This window comes from Mytilus galloprovincialis, chromosome 6 (genome assembly GCF_965363235.1).
Source record: "Mytilus galloprovincialis chromosome 6, xbMytGall1.hap1.1, whole genome shotgun sequence".
NCBI classification, from domain to species: Eukaryota; Metazoa; Mollusca; class Bivalvia; order Mytilida; family Mytilidae; genus Mytilus; species Mytilus galloprovincialis.
The window spans coordinates 26,786,438-26,791,956 of NC_134843.1; positions in this window are offsets into that span (position 1 = coordinate 26,786,438).

Genomic DNA, 5,519 nt, shown 5'->3' on the forward strand with positions numbered 1-5,519 from the left:
TATTCTTGTTAATTGGAATTTATGCGACTGACATACAAGTGAGAGGTTTAGCTAGCTATAAAACCAGGTTTAATCCACCATTTTCTACTTTAGAAAATGGATGTACCAAGTCAGGAATATGACAGTTGTTGTCCATTCGTTTGATGTGTTTGAGCTTTTAATTTTGCCATTTGATTAGGTACTTTCCTTTTGAACTTTCTTGGGAGTTCATAATTTTGGTGATTATACTTTTTGTTGATATTTTTTGTATTGATTGTACAGGGACAAATCTAAATTGATTATTATATTTGTTTACATTGTTAAAACTTAAAAAAGTTAATCTAAACAGTTGCCCAATTGTAAGCATGAAAGATTGGTCACTTACAATGTTTAAACCACTTTTTAACTGAAAACACAGTAAATTTTGAAAGGATGGAGAACATCCTGTTATAGATATGATCATGTGTGAAAACATTATTTATGAAGTTTTTGTTTTATTTTGTAATATTTAGTTATTTATTATTACCAGATGACTTAATCATTACTATTGCAATAGTTACAACTTCATACTATTTTATTTCATATTACAATGTATTCTCCTATTGCACTGAAAGTTCTCAGTATTTTTTTGGTCTGTTGTATTTGATACCTTCTAGCAATAAGTTGTGGTTTCATTCAATATAAATATTTGCCAAAGATTGGTTACTTATCTTGCACATTCAACACATTCAACTTAATTTTCTGGCAGCTATAAAATTGTAATAATATACAGCATTAAACTAATCAAACAAAAATATCAAAATAGAATAGTACAAATATAATATCTAATGACTGAATTTTTAATTTTTTATATGTGTATTGCTTTTTTCAAATTTTCTTTGGTTTAGACTTTAGTTTAAATAGGAAAATAATACAAGCTATTGAAGAACAAAGAAAAATTTTAATCCCCATAAAGACATACAATTTTTTTCTCATTTTTAAAAGAAAATTCATACATATGTTCTGAACTAGAAAATAGAAAGAGAATTTCAGTTAAAGAGAAAAACTTATTCTTTAAAACATTACCAGGTTAATAAAAAAAGTTAATATCTGAGATAATAATCGTTTAAATAACATAAATTTAGCAAATCTTTTTGTTGCAGATCTGAAATACTACTGATCTTGATGATTGAAATAGGCATATTAGATGTGATAAGTTCTGAATCTCAAGATTAAAACAGCATATGAACTGCTCAATTAAATTTTTGTTCAACTCTGGTCATTGAAGTAATTTGTAACTCAAATTTGTTTACTCTGAATCAATTTACGACTTGAACAGAGGTATACTATTGTCGCTTTATTGACCTTTCTTTCGGTAAAAATATTTGGGAAATGAAGTGTTGCATTATAGATATGTTTTATATATCAGTCCATAAATATTTAAAGTCATGAACGGATAAAATTTGATCTGAAATTATATTCTGCTCCTTACTTATGTAATATACCAGTTAGATATATATTATATGATTTATATAATATATTCAGTGATTCTGATAATTGTTAAAGGCCCTGTTTTGCTTAAGAAAATATAATTGAGATATTTGTTTATTTCGTTCTTAGCCAAACACAGAAAATACATTAACATCATGTTTGTGTATTTCCCCCTGACACCAAACACAGGTAGTTGTTTGGATGTTATAATTTTCAGTTAACCTAAGTATTTTGTGCCTATGGAAGTTTCTGATTTGACATGGTATTGTTGTTTGTTTTTTGTTGCACTGTAGTGTTTCTGTTGTTTGTTGTTTTCCTCTTAAAGGACGATGTTGGTTTTACTTTGTAACACGGATTTGTTTTCACTTAATTGATTTATGACAAAAATATTTTCATTAAAAATGACATGAGCCTGATAAGGAATGATTGGTGCATGGAAAGAGTTATAAAAATAGGTTAAACTACACATGTACAATCATGGACAAAGGAAGATAACGCCAACTCAAATTGCTAATATGCCTTTCTGTTTTATTTTAAATTCACAATAAAAGCATCTGTACTAGTAGTCAGTGCTCACACTCAAGTTGATTACAAGATTAGTGTTGCTTTGTTCTTTAATTTTTGTCGAGCCTGCAACTTTTGTCTAGGAAAACTCAACATAGGGATAGTTACCTGGAAGCATCGGCGACGGCAACGGGTCTACCATATTGGGTGAATGGAATGGGTGTAAGGTGTAAATTTGTTACTAGCGGGTTTCATCTCACCTTGACCTCATTTTCACGGTTCAGTGGTTAAAGTTAAGTTTAGTTTTTGTCGAGCCTTCGACTTTAGTCGAAAAAGCGAGACTAAGCGATCCTACATTCCGTCGTCGTCGGCGTCGTCGGCGGCGTCCACAAATATTCACTCTGTGGTTAAAGTTTTTGAAATTTTAATAACTTTCTGAAACTATATTGAATTTCTACCAAACTTGGACAGAAGCTTGTTTATAATCATAAGAAAGTATCCAAAAGTAAATTTTGTAAAAATAAAATTCCATTTTTTCCGTATTTTACTTATAAATGGACTTAGTTTTTCTGCGAGGAAACATTACATTCACTCTATGGTTAAAGTTTTTAAAATTTTAATAACGTTCATAAACTATCCTTGATTTGTACCAAACTTAGACAGAAGCTTGTTTATGATCATAAGATAGTATCAAGAAGAAAATTTTGTAAAAATAAATTTCCACTTTTCCGTATTTTACTTATAAATGGACTTAGTTTTTCTGCGAGGAAACATTACATCCACTCTGTGGTTAAAGTTTTTAAACTTTTAATAACTTTCATAAACTATCCTTGATTTGTACTAAACTTGGACAGAAGCCTGTTTATGATCATAAGATAGTATCAAGAAGAAAATTTTGTAAAATTAATTTCCGCTTTTCCGTATTTTACTTATAAATGGACTTAGTTTTTTTGCCAGAAACAAAACATTCACTCTGTGGTTTAAGTTTTTAAAATTTTTATAATGTTCTTAAACTATCCTGGATTTCTACCAAACTTAGACAAAATCTTGTTTCTGATCATAAGATGTTATTCAGAAGTAAATTTTGTAAAAAAAAAAATTCACTTTTTCCGTATTTTACTTATAAATGGACTTAGTTTTTCTTCCAGTTAACATTACATACAGTCTGCAGTTAAAGTTTATAAAACATTTATTAGATTCATAAACTATCCTGTATTTTTTTTACCAAACTTGGAAGCTTCTTTCAATCAAAAGACAGTATTGAGAGGGAAATTTTTATTGATGTTTTTCCTCATTTTTGTTGAGTCTGCGATTAACAGCAAAAGTAGGCGAGACACTGGGTTCCGTGGAACCCTTACGAATTTTTTGTTGTTTGTTTAACTTATAATTTATTGCAATAGGTAATCTTTATTTGGTACATGTATATGGAAATATTTTTTGCAATGTACATGTCAGCCTGGCAGATTTTATTTGACCTTGAACTCATTTTCACGGTTCGTTGCTCAATATTACTTTTTTTGTTTTGGTCCATTTTTTTTAAACAATAGGTCAACTATATTCAGTGTATGATATGATTGATAGGTTTTTATGATTGTCTGGCAGGTATCATTTGACTTTGACCTCATTTTCATGGTTCATTGCTCAATGTAAAGTAGTTTTTTTGGGTTTTTTTTTTGTCCCTTTTCCTTTTCTGTAAGCAATGGGTCAACTATGTTTGGTGTATGAAATGCCGGATTGTAAGGTTTATATGCCTGTCTGGCAGTTATATTTTTGTTCAACTCTGGTCATTGAAGTAATTTGTAACTCAGATTTGTTTACTCTCAATCGATTTATGACTTGAACAGAAGTATACTATTGTCGCTTTATTTACTTTTCTTTCAGTAAAAATATTTGGGAAATGAAGTGTTGCATTATAGATATGTTTTATATATCAGTCCATAAATATTTAAAGTCATGAACAGATAAAACTTGATCTGAAATTATATTCTGCTCCTAACGCACGTAATATACCAGTTAGATATATATTATATGATTTATATAATATATTCAGTGATTCTGATAATTGTTAAAGGCCCTGTTTTGCTTAAGAAAATATAATTGAGATATTTGTTTTTTTCTTTCTTAGCCAAACACAGAAAATACTTTAACATCATGTTTGTGTATTTCCCCCTGACACCAAACACAGGTAGTTGTTTGGATGTTATAATTTTCAGTTAACCTAAGTATTTTGTGCCTATGGAAGTTTCTGATTTGACATGGTATTGTTGTTTGTTTTTTTGTTGCACTGTAGTGTTTCTGTTGTTTGTTGTTTTCCTCTTAAAGGACGATGTTGGTTTTAGTTTGTAACACGGATTTGTTTGCACTTAATTGATTTATGACTTTCTAACAGATGTATAGTACTGTTGCATTTATTGAATTATTTATATAGTCATAGTTTAAGTTACTAACCTAGCCCAAAGGTCTAGTATTATATATTACCATCCCTATAGACGTTGTTGTTGTTCTTTAAAGTTTTGTAGTTGTTTTTGTCTTTGTTGATTATAATCAGGGGCGGATCCAGCCATTTAAAAAAGGGGGTTCCCAACCCAGAGTAAAAAGGGGGGCAACTATATGCTCCCATTCAAATGCATTGATCGTCCAATAAAAAGGGGGGTTCCAACCCCCAGAATCCCCCCTGGATCTGCCATTGATAATGTTCAGATGACAAATTTCTTTAAAATAATAAACCAGAAAGAATACTGGACGTAAATCTGTGTTGGACCGTTTGTGGAATATATCTGTCACAATCTCCTGTCCTCTTTTTCTAGATTATTACATCACAGAATGAGAATGAATATATACTGAATTTGGCACTTTTTGAATGAGCAACACGACTGGTGAAACATATGGAGCAAATCAATTCCAGACCCCATTATAACTTTTCCGATTTTTGGGGGGTATAGATTCACAGGCACTTAATTTTGTCTCTGAAAAAATACCTTTATACTGTGGTATATTGAAGAGCAATTGTAAGAGGAGGGAAGTGGATCGTAACCCTTGGCTAGCGAAGATGATTGGAGAGGAGGGAAGTGGATCGTAACCCTTGGCTAGCGAAGATGATTGGAGAGAAAGGAAATGGATCGTAACCCTTGGCAGCGAAGATGATTGGAGAGGAAGGAAGTGGATCGTAACCCTTGGCTAGCGAAGATGATTGGAGAGGAGGGAAGTGGATCGTAACCCTTGGCTAGCAAAGATGATTGGAGAGGAGGGAAGTGGATCGTAACCCTTGTCTAGCGAAGATGATTTGAGAGGATGGAAGTGGATCGTAACCCTTGGCTAGCGAAGATGATTGGAGAGGAGGGAAGTGGATCGTAACCCTTGGCTAGCGAAGATGATTCGAGGTGTGCTATACTTGAGATATTTTTTTCTAAAGTTACAATATGTTGTGTATTTGAATTGTCATACTTGACAAAAATATTTCCAGTAAAAATGACATGAGCCTGATAAGGAATGATTGGTGCATGGAAAGAGTTATACAAATTGGTTAAACTACACATTTTCAATCATGGACAAAGGAAGATAACTCC